The following is a 17015-nucleotide window of genomic DNA, read 5'->3' as shown; positions in this document are numbered from 1 at the left end:
AGTTGTTTTTCGGGTATATATGTAATAAAATTAATTCACTGAGATTTGCAAACAAGAAATTTTTTTTTGGCAACAGCTGTGAAAATTGGTCCGCATTCTTTGGGATCTCCGGTGCTGACTGGCTTCAGTTCCTCCAGCATCTACTAATATCCTTTAGCAAGCATGTGATAAATAATCATCGGCAAATGAAAATATTAATTCATTTTCTTAAGAATAATTATAAGTAAGTTCATCAATGCTAATTTGTTTATTAAGCTGTAGAGTCATTAGGTTATTTTAAATGCAGGAGACATGAAAAATGTGCAATGCCCTCTCTGGGAGTCGAACCTGCACCTCTCAAATACGCGTCGAGTGGGCTACCGTTACACCACGAAGCTACGAAGGCATGTTAGAAAGAAGGAGGAAATACCTTATATACTCTCCCTTTTAATGGCGAATGGAGATTAGAGGACCAATCGCAAATCCTGGTGGTGAAGAATTATTATCCATCACCTTTTTATTTCGAGCGCCACTTAGAGTCTTTAGTTTTTTTTTTTAAAGCAGGAGGCGTGAATATGCAGTACCCTCACCGGGACTCGAATTTGGATCTCTTGGATACGTGCCGAGTGCACCACCGTTACAACACGAGAGCAGGCATGCAGAAAGGAGGGAGAAAATACCTTTTCAAGAAAAGATAAGTTTTGCTGTGAATCGCTATAATATACTACGCATAGGTGTATATGGAACCTGGGATCAATATCTGGCGTAATTTCCTGCTATGTGGAAATGCATCATGGGATATTATAGCATGCTTAAATCACGTAGCTAAATTCATTTTGGAAAGTGTTTACTCACCTCAGATAATTTCCTTTTAGTTGGTTGTCAGAGAAATTTAAGATTATTATTATTGAAGATTAATTAAAGTTCTGTAGTAACATTCTTGAAATATGGTAAAGATAATTAAAAAAAATCTGATGTGTATACCACATGACTTCCTTGTATTGGAATATTAAATTGGAATATTAAATTATACGCATTTTTTCTTGCATTTCATTTAAACTTATTGGATTGAATTAAATCTACTTCGTCGACAGCGCATAAACCACAATAGAATAAATGCGTTCTTTAAAATTCACTCTAGTATTTGTTTACCATAGCGACATTCTGGCGCTAGATTCACTTAACAGTATTAATAATTATATAACAGTTAACTTATATAATAATTATATAACGGAAACTAAGTTAACTGTTATATAATCCAATAATTATATAACATTTAACGTATATATTTCGTTCATATTATAACTCATAATGCACAAAATTTATATCATTTAAAGAATAGAATTATCTAATCGTTGCCACATGTTCTACTCAAATACTATATTAAAGCTAGAATGATGTATAAAAGAAATTAAGCAAACAAAACAAAAAAGAAATAGTTTTTCACAGACGATTGAGTATTTCTCATTAAATCAATTCAGTTCTCACTTAGCGAGAAGGCAAAAATGCATAAAAACTAAAAATATCTATATTAAAAATTACGAAGTAAATTTTAAACACTTATTTCCTCGAAAAAATTCCAGAAAGAATTAAGCATGATTTAATTGGGAAAAATAAATGAATGCGTTATCTTTGTTGTTGCGAAGCTAAGTTTCTCTAGATTGGCAACATATCCACTAGTCTCTGTTTCAAATGTAAACATCAATGGCCGCCATATAAAAAAGGCTTAGCGGCACTTAGACAACTTTAAAATTGTGGATAATTCTCAATATATTGCATACAGATTTACTAAAGGCATAAAAACCTTAACCGGAAGATAAAAACAACATAATAAAATCATTTTTAAAGCAAAAAATGTACAATTTACAAACATATAAGAGTAAAGTGAGCCGGGTAACAGAGTGGATATATATATAAATATATTTATATACGTTTGTTGCGGCCCATTGCAACCAAAATACGAGGTGAACATCTACATGTTATAGCAGTCCTATATACAAAATTTCAACGTTCTGAGGCTACCCGTTTTTGAGTTATGCGAGATACGTGCGTACGTACGTACGCACGTACATACATACGTTCGTACAGACGCCACGAAAATTTCTCTTCAGAATTAATTTTAAAGCAGTTTTATAATTTTTTTGAAGGAAAAGAGTATTTTATTCTGTCCTTACCTACAGATATCACGCAAAAACATCGTTAAATTGCATTCGATAGCGGTCAAAATGGATATTTTCGTTGAAATATGCTGCCTGAAACTTTTCGTGATTACAATACTTCCTTTTTACTTCGTACAAGGAAGTAAAAGTTCTCGTCTCAAATATTAAATTGTCTATTAGAGGCACAGACAAAAATCAGCAAACCATAAACGTACTATTTGAAACCTCTTATATTATATGCGATGACTTTCATGGTTCGGAAATTTAGGTAGAGAAGGGATGTCCTCTTACATAATTTGTGTTACCAATTAATATTAACCATTTACATAATCCCAGAACTAAATCCACTAATGTAGTTCTAAGATTAACGCTATTATAAAAATTCTAACGTGGACACTCTATAACTTCCTTCAGTTTTATACATTTTTTACTGATCTTCATTTATAAATTTATTTCCTTGAATTAGTCTAACTTAATTAACAGGTCCCTCGAGGCAAGTTGAAAACCACAACAAAAATTTCAAATTTTGGAATTAAATCTCACTCATATAAAAATATATACATTCATCTACTAATATTAACAGGTGACTTTTTTGTTGAAGTACATTAGCTTCTTAAAAAAGAATTTACAACTATAAAATTTTTCTTATTTTGCTCAGCAGCTATGATAATTTCCCAACATCATTCTTTTTACAAGAAGTGTTTGTTGTAGACTAAGTGCACTAGAAAATAACATAAAAATCTTGACCTAAAATAAAAACTTTCCTAAAAATTTGACGAAATTAAGCGAGAAAAACAAGGAATTAAGTAATTTCAGCAAAAGTTGACTAAAATTCCCAAGAGAAACTAGAAATAACAGAGCTTTACAAAGAAAGATACACGATGTAAACTGTCAAGCAAATTTTAAGCAGTGTTGAAACTTTTGTTTCCACTGTAAGTTTAAGGATGGATTTGTACTCTTCTTAGAACCATTTTAAAACATTAAAAGGAATTAACATTATACAAACTGACATGGCCAAACTGCCACGATTTGACTCAAGATGCTTGCCTTGTAATTAACAACAGTTTTGTGTTTAAAATATGATTCGAAGTTTTAATTTTATAAACCCATGTATCTCTTTACTTTAATCTGCTCAGTTAAATCACGTGTTTATCATAAGTTTACGCAATTTCATATTGTTTACGGGCCCATCAGCGGCTGAGCGATGAAGTCGCTGAACACTGGTAGTTCGGACCCTAGTTAATGGGCTGGGTGCATAGGCGTTTTCGTAGTTTCCACATATGGGAAATGTATATGAGCTGGTTTCTTCAAGAAAGTATCCACGAAGGTATATCTTCCTTTAGGCAGATAGCCTTTTAGTACTAAATAAACCAAACTATCTGCTAAATCAGATAAATCAAACCAAATTGTCTGCTATGTGCTTATCGTCAAAAAAGCAAACGTTACTTCGATTTTAATGAAAAAATTCTCTTGTGACGTAAAAAACACATTTCTTATCTTTCAGTTCTTCAGTGTTCGCTATTATTGTCTATTAACTGCTTACTTGTGTAAGACAACATTTCGAGTGGAAATCATTTATTTTATTTTCAGAGTTTCTGTTTTTTATTTGGAAAGGAATTTTTTAGACAGCCGCGAAGATTTTTTTTATGCTATCATATTTCTGTCCCTATAAAAACCTACGAAATGACGACAGAGGTATTATTGAAATAGAGAAAAATTTTGGTATTGTACAGCGAAAGCAAGTGTCGAGTTACAAAGTCCCTTCCTAATTGCTTAACCTACTCTAAGTCCGAACCACAGATGTGTGAGGTTTTACATTGTTCATTCACTGGGAACAACCTCTTTTCTCTGAGAATAGAATATAGCAAAGACTGCTGGCGCGTTATACTTTTATGCTTGAAATAACAAAAATTAGTTGTTGTTTCTAATCTCACATGTCTGTTAATAGTGAACATAAACCCACGATTTTCATCGTGGCAAGTAGTCAAATGCGCCTGTCGTTGACAAGAGCCTTGAACACGACTTTCATCGTGGCAAGTAGTCAACATAAACCCACGACTTTCATCGTGGCAAGTAGTCAACACAAACCCACTACTTTCATCGTGGCAAGTAGTCAACATAAACCACGACTTTCATCGTGGCAAGCAGTCAACATAAACCCACGACTTTCATCGTGGCAAGTAGTCAACATAACCCACGACTTTCATCGTGGCAAGTAGTCAACATAAACCACGATTTTCGTCGTGGCAAGTAGTCAACATAAACCCACGACTTTCATCGTGGCAAGTGACACGTGACAGGTGACTGAGGACGGGGACGCCTGGTGTTTAACATAGGTAAACAGGCATATGTCCCGCGCCCTCCCCTATCTACCGCGAATTTATTGAGATCTTAAAAGAATTATTACATTGCCATACAGGGGCAGATGAGAGATACATTGGCTATTTATATTGTATTACAGATTTTAGGTTTGTAAGGTATACATTACATAACATATGGGTTACACATAAAAAAACATTAACATAACACATACATGACACATAAACACTATTAATAAAGGAGGTACATGCGCTTAGCAGAAGGAAGATACACATAACTAGCACATTAAGCACAGATTTGTGTATAGTTTAGTACTTATGCTGAGGATCAATTTTGAATATGCATTGGATATACAGAATACATAATGCCAAATACACTTAATGTAGATATGTTACTCATAATACTGAATACACTGATAATACTGCTTACGACTACTGCATAAACTTGGGATACTATATCAACCTTTATCGTGGTAAGTAGTCAACATAAACCCACGACTTTCATCGTGGCAAGTAGTCAACATAAACCCACGACTTTCATCGTGGCAAGTAGTCAAATGCGCCTGTCGTTGGCAAGAGCCTTGAACTCTATATTGGTGACACCCCAACTTTAGCTCAGTTTCGCCCTCAATTTCCACAGAGAAAATCCCGGGGGATGGCTCAGAGAGTCTTCCACCACTCTTTCCCTAACACCAACCTCTCGAGAGGAAGAGGACTTTCGGCTCGTCGCATATTTAGAGTATCTTCATGCAACACAGACGCTATACATTCACAAATAACCATGCCTTCTTCGAGATTCGAACACGGGCACTTAAGTGCGGCAGTCAAAGTCACTAACGTCTATTCCTGTTGGGTGGCAAATATATTTTATAGTATGCGACATCAATAAACGCTGCATATTCGATATATTTGACAGCAATAAATGCTATAGAGTGAACAGATTTAATATAACTTAGTAATGAGAATATTAAAAGTATAATGCTGTATTTTATTACTTAAAATTAAATACTGGATGAAATCATGATGTAAAGTTAAATTTAATCACGTCTGAAGTTCTAATCTTTGACGAGATGTGAGAAATGAAGCTTCAAATGACTCATCACTTTGGTATGTTTATGCTGGAAAAAATACAACGCAATAAAGTTAGATGCCAACTTGAAATTTTCGTATCGGCTTCTTTCAAAGCTTCGCGTCTCCGTCAAAGCCTTTCAGTGACTGCTGTGTGTTTATTACACTCTAAGTAAAGGCTAGAGGGATTATTGATATCATTTTGAAGTGACAGCTTCGCTATGATTACACTAGTTCAAAATTGAAATAGTTTTAAGACTTTGCCAAAAAAGTAAATCTTGTAACATGGCAGTCAGAGTACGACATAACCCAAGAGCCGCAGGCTTAGAAGCATTTCCCAATAACTTCCTCAAAGTCAAAAGAGGTCTGCTCTTAAAGTATCGAATCATCTTTTCTCTTGCTCAACTGTCTACCATACACTTTAAGGAAGTAATAAAGATCTAATATAAAAAAAGAAGAGTTGTTGCTATAATAAAAAAGGAGAGCAGTGAGCAGTCATAGGGCTATCTTGATAACTTCTCCATTCATTCCTTGAGACGGAGGGCAAGGATAAATGAAAAAAAATAAATTTTGTTGTCTACGTTCCGGTGGGTTGCAACAGCGGGGCAGCCTTTGGTTGTTTTCGTGTTCACCAAATTGGAGAGAGAGGAAGCTTGGGTTTTGGTCATTTATTTTTCAGTTCCGTTCTTGAAGGGAAGTGCTGGAATGTAGGAAAAAGGTCGCAAGATAAAATATTGAAGGGAATTTTGAACAAAAGAGAACAACCACGGTGTCCGTTGTTGAACTCGGAATGAGGTAATTTGTTGAAGTTACATACAATTTTTTTTTTATATTGGAGCGTAAAGAAATACGTCTCATATTTATGAGTTTATCAATATTGTGCGAATATGCTTGGTAGGAATGATCGTATGGAAGTGCTATTATTTCCCCAAAAATGTGATACAAACCAGACCTGCCTTTTTGATATACTAAAAGAGAACAAGCAGGTATTTTAGCTACTTTCCCCAAGAAATGGAATACGAAGTTTGAATCTATATCATACATAAATAACACGCTTTTTTTCAGAGTAAAAGATAGAAAAAACAAATCGTGAAAAGCAAATTTAGCAGTTTTAATACATAATATTATATAGTTGCTTTTATATGAGTTAGTATATATATATGCTATACAGTTGCTTTTATATGAGTCAATATGTAATTATAATACGGGTTAATATTAAATCGAAATATACCACTGGTTTAAATTATCTGATCTTAAAATATGGCTATAGGAAGCAGCGATTTATGATTAAGGAATTATTATTAATTATTTAATGACATACTATAACAAATTAAAATTTAAAATTATATATTTAAAATAACAGAGTAATTCAGAATAGACACAAAATGTAGAATAAAAAGAAGTTTTGAAATTTTTCAGATTTTATATTACTCCCAAAGGCGTGTCATTTGGGCTAACTCCAATTCGGACTGAAAATATTTAAAAACAGCATATCTTTAGAATGTGGGATAGATGCTCTAGCGCGCTGGAGGTAAAAATATTTTATTCCGTACAGCGTGTTGCCACTGCCCGCTTGGAATTCATTGAGTTTCTTAATCAAATATTAGTTAAGTTTAAAAATGTGAAATAGAAAATAAAACAAATACGAAATTCAAGATTCCGACATTTAAGTGCCCATATTTGGGCAAAAGGCTACTATAATAAAAATTGGATGGCTGCTTTTTTACAGTGAGAGAAACATATATACATTCATGCAGATTCTTCATTATTTAATTTCTTTAAATATAATACAGGGCGATAATATTTGATGAATTAATTTAAAAATTAATACAGCCGTTTATAGTGATGCAACGCAAAATGCTCTTTCAAGATTAATAGCCCTTCTGGGATAACTCCTACTTCGGCTTAAAAATATTTACAACAAGTTGTAGATACAATGAATCAGTATGAGTAAATGAATGAATAAAAAGGGGAAAATGATGAAAGTATTCGTAAAAAATAAAGGAGTAAAATAAGCCACATTTTGCGTAGTAGCATTAAGTATTTTCATCTAAACTCCATTTACAACAAATTCAGTTGTTCAAAGGACATTACTAATGCGGCAGACTCTTTTTATGCCAAACCATATGATGAAAAAAAAAAAAAAAACTTTCTGTTTTTAAGAAGAATTGATAATTTTACTCTAAACGGATAATATAAACTTCTATTCTCCTTTTATCAGTTGCTAAAGTACCCAAATGTTCTCAAATTTTGATTTTCAAATTATTTATGAATATATAATATACTCTCAGTTCATTGTTTGAAAATCTTAATCCTGATATAAATTTGTGAAGAATTTGTAGTCAACCTAGTTAACACTAAGCGTTGTTGAAAAGTTCGTTTTCAACAATGGGTGTGGTTTGGTTTATTTGATTATGGCAAAGCACTCGAAGGCTAAGGGGAGGGATGCCTTCGTGGAGGACGCTTTAAGGGAAACTGGTTTGCATACACGTTATACATGGAGAAAACCACGAAAACGCACATGCAGCCAGCCCATTCACCGGAATTCAAACAACAGACCGAACTACCAGTATTCAGCAACGTTACCCTCGGTCGCTGGTGGGCATGCCTTGAATATTAGAAAATTATGTTTCAGGATAAATTCTGGGAAGGAAAATTATGTTTAAGGTTCAATCTTAGAGAAGGCGTGGATGTAATTTGACTTTCCCTTCAGCGGCAACAGCGGCCCACCTATTAAGTGGTTCCACAATAAAGTGGCCACCACTTCCGGCCTTATTCAAGGCCAAGCCTAAGTCAGCTAAGTGCTAAAAAATAAAAGGAAAAAATGGATGGAAAAAATAAAAGTTGGTGATTGAATTCGAGGCCTTACTATATTTTGATTATACGATGAATTTATTTTAGCTTGGTTTTTAATAGAGGATGCTGTTTATTCTTGCTCTTCTACCTTTTAATAGATATTGGTATGTGCTGCTTCTTTCAATTATTTTATTCAATTATGAAACTCCCACCATTATTTTTCAAACTTACGGGAAAATATCATTAATTGTTCTACCAGCAATTATTAGACTAATTAACATTTATTTGAACAGAGGTTTGCTAGAAACAATAATTCTTAATCAATTCTTTCCAGTACTATGTAAGGTATAATTTGATTTTATAACAGTTATTTTTTTTCAATACACTTAGAAAAGTGCATTAAAATAAAAATAACTGTTATAAAATTAAATTCTTGTTTCAACTTGCAACTTTCTAATAGCATGAGTTGCAGTTACAGAATGCATAACACTTATTTTCATTTAATACACTTTTCTATCGATTCTTGTTTCAACTTTCAACTCCCTAACAGTTTAGAATAGCGTTGAATGAAAATGAGTTAGAAGTAGTATTTAAGGAAGATTCAACTTACTTCATGAGAGAGATAGCTAGGAATCTTGAGTAGCGCGTGTTTGCCATTCGGGCTAACTATTTTCAATAGAAGCTATTATACTTGGCCGTGATATTCGCCGCCTAGTTTAAATTAAGGGTCAACTACGTTAGATTTGTGTTAGTTTCGGCTACGTCTCTTTTAGTTAGTTCCAAGTTAGTTCTTATTTCTTATTTTGACTTCAAGTCTAAGTAGAGGCTTTGATTTAAGCCTAAGAAAGGGGCCAACTGTTCACCTTATTTTAAGTGAAGTAAAGGGTAGTCTTCTGTTATATGAACTCAGCGATAAATCGCTTAACGGTATACAGAGTTCCTTGATATTTACTTTAGCAGAATAAGAGTGCGGAACTCTACAGTAAGAGTGAGGAACTCTACAACTGCATACCCATAACAATAAGAGTGAGGAACAATAAGATAGAGGAACTCTACAATTGAATATAGAATATACTCTACAACTGCATATAATAAGAGGAACTCTCCAACTGCATACATTAAGAGGAACTCTACAACTGCATACAATAAGAGGAACTCTACAAGTGCATACAATAAGAGGAACTCTACAACTGCATACACATAACAATAAGAGTGAGGAACTCTACAATAAGAGTGAGAAACTCTACAATAAGAGTAAGAAACTCTACAATAAGAGTAAGAAACTCTACAATAAGAGTGAGGAATTCTACAATAAGAGTGAGGAACTCTACAACGGCATACAATAAGAGTGATGAACTCTACATAAGGAGTGAGGAACTCTACAATAAGAGTGAGGAATCTACAACTGCATACAATAAGAGGAACTCTACAAGTGCATACAATAAGAGGAACTCTACAACTGCATACACATAACAATAAGAGTGAGGAACTCTACAATAAGAGTGAGAAACTCTACAATAAGAGTGAGGAACTCTACAATAAGAGTGAGGAACTCTACAATAAGAGTGAGGAACTCTATAACGGCATACAATAAGAGGAACTCCAACTGCATACACATAACAATAAGAGTGAGGAACTCTACAATAAGAGTGAGAAACTCTACAATAAGAGTGAGGAACTCTACAATAAGAGTGAGAAACTTTACAATAAGAGTGAGGAACTCTACAATAAGAGTGAGGAACTCTACAACGGCATACAATAAGAGTGAGGAACTCTACATGAGGAGTGAGGAACTCTACAATAAGAGTGAGAACTCTACAACTGCATACAATTTTGAAACGTCACAAAGTTTAATACTTAATGGAAATATAAGAGATAAATAACTAAGCGAAAGGTATACAATACAATAGTAATATTACAAAATATACGCTTTCCGATGTAATTTGAAATGTTTTATGAACTTAAAAAAGGTGAAACCTTTTAACTAGAAAAATAATACCAGCTAAAATTTGAACATACAGTACTCTAAAAAGTTATTTTTATTTTAGGCCTTCCTTCGATTGAAGATTTCCATTCTTTGTTAAGATGAAAGCTTTTATTGCGTGAAAAAGCACAAGAAGAATTACGATTTTTCGTCGTTCCAATTTTCGGTAACTAGCTTTATCACTCTGCTCCAATAACACTTCCATATATAAAAGGTTTCATTGCACATTTGGGAATAGAATCACTGCATCTAGAATTTTTTTATTTTCAGTGTTTTAATTTTATTTTTCTTCTCGCCTTTTATTTATTGTTTTTATTTAGTACCATCTCCAATACAGAGAACGTAACGCGTAAAGTTTCTACAAAAAACTACCATTACTAACGAAATTACAACATAAAATTCTTCTCTGCTTATAGCTAAGGACACAAATCAGAAAAAAACAGGACATGTAAGTAAGGATTTATAGTTGTTACATTTTCAGACAACTTTAAGTTTATATTTAGTACAGGTAGACTAAAGCGTACATTGTTAAATTTGGGAGTAATTTACGAGTCATTTGCTAATAGTTTCAGTGTAATTTCATGCACCAACTTGCTTTGGAATTTACTGGCGCATCATGACAATAAATTATTATTAACAAAGCGAAAGAGAAAGGCATTACAATATTAGCCGAAACACTAATAAAAATGGAAAGAAAAGAAGAGTTTTTCTCATAGTAGGTGGAAAGTGAAATGAGAGCAGTTTCATTTGCAATTAAAACTATCGATTCAGTTAGTTACAGAAAACTTTCATTTTTTAAACCTGCGTTTGGAATTCGAACATAATTAAAAATATCATTCGTATTATCGCAGATAAAACTTACACCAAATCTAGTTCTGCGTAAAATTTATTTATTGTGGGGTTTAGGAGTGCTTTGTAATTAAATTTAAATGTAAGTTAATATTTTCTTACTTTTGAGTAATCTCAGTATTCCAGTACACAGAAGACATACTGGTTTGTTTTTAATTTCGGTAACTCTTTGAATACAGAGACATAAATAGGTATTTAGAGACAACGATGGCATGGATTCAGAGACAAAAATGCGATTTAGCGATAGTTATTTAGATATAAAGGTAAGTTAAAAATTACTGGAATTTTAAGGATAATTTAAAAGAATTATTAAATTTCTGGGTAAAATTTCAGGTAAATAAAACACCTAGAAATACTTTAGGAAATAAGAAAAAGTACTGAATACAACGTAAAGAGTAAGCTAAGAGATGAAAAGTTTTTATATGTAGTTAAAAAGCAAAACTATTAAACAATGGAATTAATTGCTCAGATAAACAGCTATAAATATATATTTAGTTCGGTTTGTTTCATTACCGCAAGGCACTCGACAGCTATCAGCTGAAGGGGAAGGATGCCTTCGTGGAGGGTTTTCTAAGGGAAACTGATTAGCATATACGTTACAAATTAAGCCCCCATACAGCCACCCCGTTTGCCGGGATTCGAAATCCAGACCGAACTACCAGTGCTCAGGGACTTTACCGCTCGGCCGCTGGTAAGCCACTATATATGTAGATTCGATATACTGTAGAGCTACTTCAATATAAAACACAATCGGTTATCCATTATGGGAAGGATTCATAAAATTCTGGAATCGTATCTTGTGATTGACGGAGCTAGATAATACCCAATTTTCGATAAAATTCCAGTATTAGCAGAATTTGTTATTATTTAAAAAAATGTACTCAGTGAGGATAATTTAGGCTATCAGCTTGCTCTAGAAGAGTGATCTTAAATGATCCACATGCGGCGCACAAAGCAGTTTTGAACGGTTTTGTAATATATTCTCATAAATTTATCACATCATTATGGCAAGAATCTAAATAGAAATTCAAAGATTTTAATGATTTAAGTTTAATGTTTTTGTCATTCTTATTAAAAACGAAAATGAATAACGTAGCACAAATCCACAAATGGAGATAGTTAATTCAGAGTGTGATATAAATCTTGTTAAAAATCTGAAGATGCAGATTTCGTTAATTTCTATTCTAATAATAATAATAATGATAATACTATTAATAATCGTTTTGCTAAGGAGTGCTTTTAAATGGTAATAATTTTTTCCGCTAGTGAAAATTAATAAGCATGAGCAAAGAACTTGACTGGCCGATTAGCGTCTACTATTCTATTTCTAAAATTTCTCTCCAGGGTAACAAATCTCATCATTTAATCTCTATTACAAATGAAAGTTGTAGTAAGATATAATGAAGTTTGTAAATATTTACATACAAATCTTTATAAGTACATTGTATGCGTCGAAGAAAAATTTAAATAAAAAAGAAATAAAAGAGAATTAAAATAAAAGAGAATAGACTGCCGTTAGTTATTCTCAAGTATTTGTAAAGTTTTTATAATTTATTCATTTTAACTCTTTCGCACTGGTAGATACCAATATCCATATATACGAATTTGAGTTCCTTCTTCCATGCCTAGTAGACTGTTACAGTGTTAACAATAACCTTTTTAACTAAAGCGATTACTTCTATCTTAAGGATCTTTGTGCGGTTTCACTCACTGTGTGCAAATTTCCCTTAGGCCAGGATTGCAACTACAAGCAATAGTAGGTAAACGCTGACGATCAACAAAGACAAGGAACGCGCATTCAAATAAGACAGCTACGTTTAGTTACTTCAAAAGAATGATTGGCATGTCATTTAACGACTCCCGAAACCAATGAGCCATGCAGTAATGTGATGGGGGAAAGCACCAAGTAGGAAATAGAAGCGGGCGAACTGCACATGTCCGAATAGACAGGCGTTTCGGATGATTTCTCTGTGATAGAGTTAATAAAGTTATTTACTGGTTATTTCAACATATTAGAATTATTTGAGATAAATTTCAGTCTGAAAATTTAATATTTATCTGTTAATTAGTTTGGATTTCAAAATATAACCAACATAAATTTCTTGCATGTACCAACGTTTAGATTTCAGACACAAAAAATAAATATAAATTTGAATTTTACATTTGAATCATTATTGTTATTATTTATCTGTGTTTTGATAAATACTTGGAAAGTAAAATTTAAAATTTATTTTATAAAAGTTTTCAGTTTGTTCAAAAAAAAATTGTCTTGTCAGTTGCTCTTAGAGTGCCCGTTTGCATTTTGAGTGAACGAAAGTATTAAAATGAATCTTAAAATATTGTCAAAATGTACAAGAACCGGATAGAGTTAAAATGCAAGGAAATAATTATGTCTCCTATGGCAATCGAGTGCACGTCTCCTGTATCCACATGCTAATCATTGTACCCTAAGTGAAAAAGTTCTGCAACTTGAAAGAGGATAAAGTACAATAAAAATTTCAGTAAACATTAATCTCTTATTGAGAAAAATGTTGTGGTTCACTTATCAGCGTTATATCTCGTTCATATTATAGTGTGTCATATTATAGTCCACATATTATAACTATGTCTATGTCTTATCACTTAGTAAGAGGCAATCGACCATTAACGGCCTTTACCAATATATGATACTTGACTTTTAAATGCTTGAAGAATCGAGTAAGTTGTATCCAATAATATGGAAGTACTTGTGCACATGCTGTGCTAGAACTCAGAGACTACTAGCGACGGAGGCTTCTGAGCCGCCGTCCGTAGAATAAGTAAACTTTGAACAAATGAGGCGCTCGTGTGGCGCCATCTATTAGCAGGGATGAAAAGCATTTTAGTTGACGGGAGCTCCATCTCTTGCAGGATGTATTGTAAGGCATTTTTAAAATTTCATAAAAATTATTCCTCTTCATATTGTAACTCAGAATGCTCAAAATTTATATCATTTGAAGAATTATCTAATCATTGCCACATGTTCTATTCAAATACTATAATAAATCTAGAACAATGTATAAAAGAAATTAAGCAAAGAAGACAAAAAAGAAACAGTTTTTCACAGGCGATTCAATATTCTCATTCAGTTAATTCAGTTCTCACTTCGCGACAAGGCAAAAATAAATAAAAACTCAAAACATCTATATTAAAAATTTTGAAGTAAATCTTAAACACTTATTTCCTCGAAAAATTCCAGAAAGGATTAAGCATGATTTAATTCGTAATAATAAAAGAAAGCGTTATCTTTGTTGCGGCGAAGCTTAGTTTCACTAGATTGACGACAAATACTATTCTGCTGTTTCAAATGTAAACAAATATGCCCGCCATGTTATTTAAAAATTAGACTTAACGGCACTTAAAGAGCTTTTAAATTGTTGATAATTCTACAAATACTGCTTTCAGATTTCCTAAAGGCATAAAAACCTTAACCGGAAGATAAGAACAACGTAATTCAATCATTTTTAAAGCAAAAAATGCACAATTTACAAACATATAAGAGTAAAGAAACTGAGATCACTGAACCGGGTAACAGAGTGGATATATATATATGTAAATATATTTATATACGTTTGGTGCGGCCAATTGCATCCAAAATACGAGGTTCACATTTACATGTTATAGCAGTCCCATATACATAATTTCAACGTTCTGAGACTACTCGCTTTTGAGTTATGGTACGTACGTACAGATACCACGAAAAATTCTCTTCAGAATTCATTTTAAAGCAGTTTATATTTTTTTGAAGGAAAATTATCTTTTTTTCTGTCGTTACGTACAGATGTCACGCAAAAACATATATTGAAATATGTCGCCTGAAACTTTTCGCGATTACAATACTTCCTTTTTACTTCGTACAAGGAAGTAAAAAAACTCTTGAAACATTTGGAAAAGCTGAAACTAATGTAAGCTGCTGATTAAATATCTCTTAAAGGCATTTTTATGAAACTTAGCTTGATTACTTCAAAGTAGACGAAATATTTTCTCAGAGAGGTAAGGACATAGATTTCCAGAGAGACATGTTGGACTTAAATAATGTTATCAAGAAATATGCAAAGAAAATATGATAGAAGACTACATTTAAAGGTAAGTAGGTGAAAGTAAATTGCATTTCAAATAGGTTTTAAGAATCTTCCTCATCTTTGGCAAGAATATACTAATTGGTCATTTTTTTTTCAAGATTCTTCCTTTAGATTTTAATATTAGCTTATAGTACATACTTATTTCACAAAATATTATATTTTCTCTGCTTTTACCTCAACATATTCAGTAAACATTTATTTTTCAACAAATAAGGTAAATTTACAAATAATTTAGTCTAAATTAGGAATGCAAATTGAATGAAATAATGATAATTTTTAAAAGCCTATGATGATGATGATAGAATAGCATCTACTAGGAAAAGAAAAAAGAAAAATTAAAATTTAGTACCTTGTGATTTAATTTCAGTGTCAAATTTAGAGAGGAGATTTATAAGGTTTTAGTGTACCGATAGTATTTTTGCTTAAAGTTTCGAAGTTTAATTTTTTAAAGAATATTACCAAAGCCTTTGTCTCTTGAAACCTTATCATTTTGTCGAAGATGTCTTACATTTTATTGTATTTCGTAAGATTTTCAGTTTTGATTGGCTTATGTGTTATTTTACATTCATTAATTATTTGAATGGAAATGATATTAACGAAATCTAGCTTGAAACTAATATTTACTAATGCTGCAACCTGGCGAACGACCAGCTCTTGTACTGATAAAGGAATAGGCATTATTGGCTTGGGATCAAGGAATGCACTTTTGAACTTGAAACATAAAATTCAGCTTCTAACCAATAGACTCCAGCCCGGTTCCTAAAGTCATTGAAATACTCCCAAGGTCACGCTCGCAGCGACATGCAACTGTGAGATGAAGTTACGAAACTATAGCAAATACGAACAAGAGTAGTTACTCTCTTCACTCTAATATAAGCAGAAATAGTGATCGATATTCATTAACTGAAATGCAGTAAAAAACGCGGTAATCTATTTCGATTCCCAAGATCATCGAAATAGTCACAAGGTTACATATGCAGTAGCATGCAAATGTGAGGTTGAGTTACGAAACTACAGCAAGTACGAACAAGCTCTTCACTCTAATATGAGCAGAAATAATGACTGATATTCATTAACTGAAATGCATTAACAAAAAGCGGCAATCTATTTCGATTCAAAAGGTCCCGTATGCAGCAGCATTCAACTGTGAGATGGAGTTACGAAACTATAGCAAGTATAAACAAGCGTAGTTACTCTCTTCACTCTAATATGAACAGAAATAATGATAGATATTCATTAATTGAAATGCAGCAACAAAAACGACAATATACTCTTATTCCCAAGGTCATTGAAATAGTCCCAAGGTCACGTATGCAGCAGCATGCAACAGTGAGATGGAGTTACGAAACTATAGCAAGTATAAACAAGCGTAGTTACTCTCCTCACTCTAATATGAACAGAAATAATGATAGATATTCATTAATTGAAATGCAGCAGCAAAAACGACAATATACTCTTATTCCCAAGGTCATTGAAATAGTCCCAAGGTCACGTATGCAGCAGCATGCAACAGTGAGATGGAGTTACGAAACTACAGCAAGTATAAACAAGCGTAGTTACTCTCTTCACTCTAATATGAACAGAAATAATGATAGATATTCATTAATTGAAATGCAGCAACAAAAACGACAATATACTGTTGTTCCCAGGGTCATTGAAATAGTCCCAAGGTCACGTATGCAGCAGCATGCAACAGTGAGATAAAGTTACGAAACTATAGCAAGTATAAACAAGCGTAGTTACTCTCTTCACTCTACTATGA

The sequence above is a fragment of the Stegodyphus dumicola genome, chromosome 7 (genome assembly GCF_044657685.1).
Source record: "Stegodyphus dumicola isolate Sdum_Otavi_A_Nest chromosome 7, ASM4465768v1".
NCBI lineage: Eukaryota > Metazoa > Arthropoda > Arachnida > Araneae > Eresidae > Stegodyphus > Stegodyphus dumicola.
The sequence above is the reverse complement of the archived record's forward strand: the minus strand, read 5'-3'. Positions refer to the sequence as shown.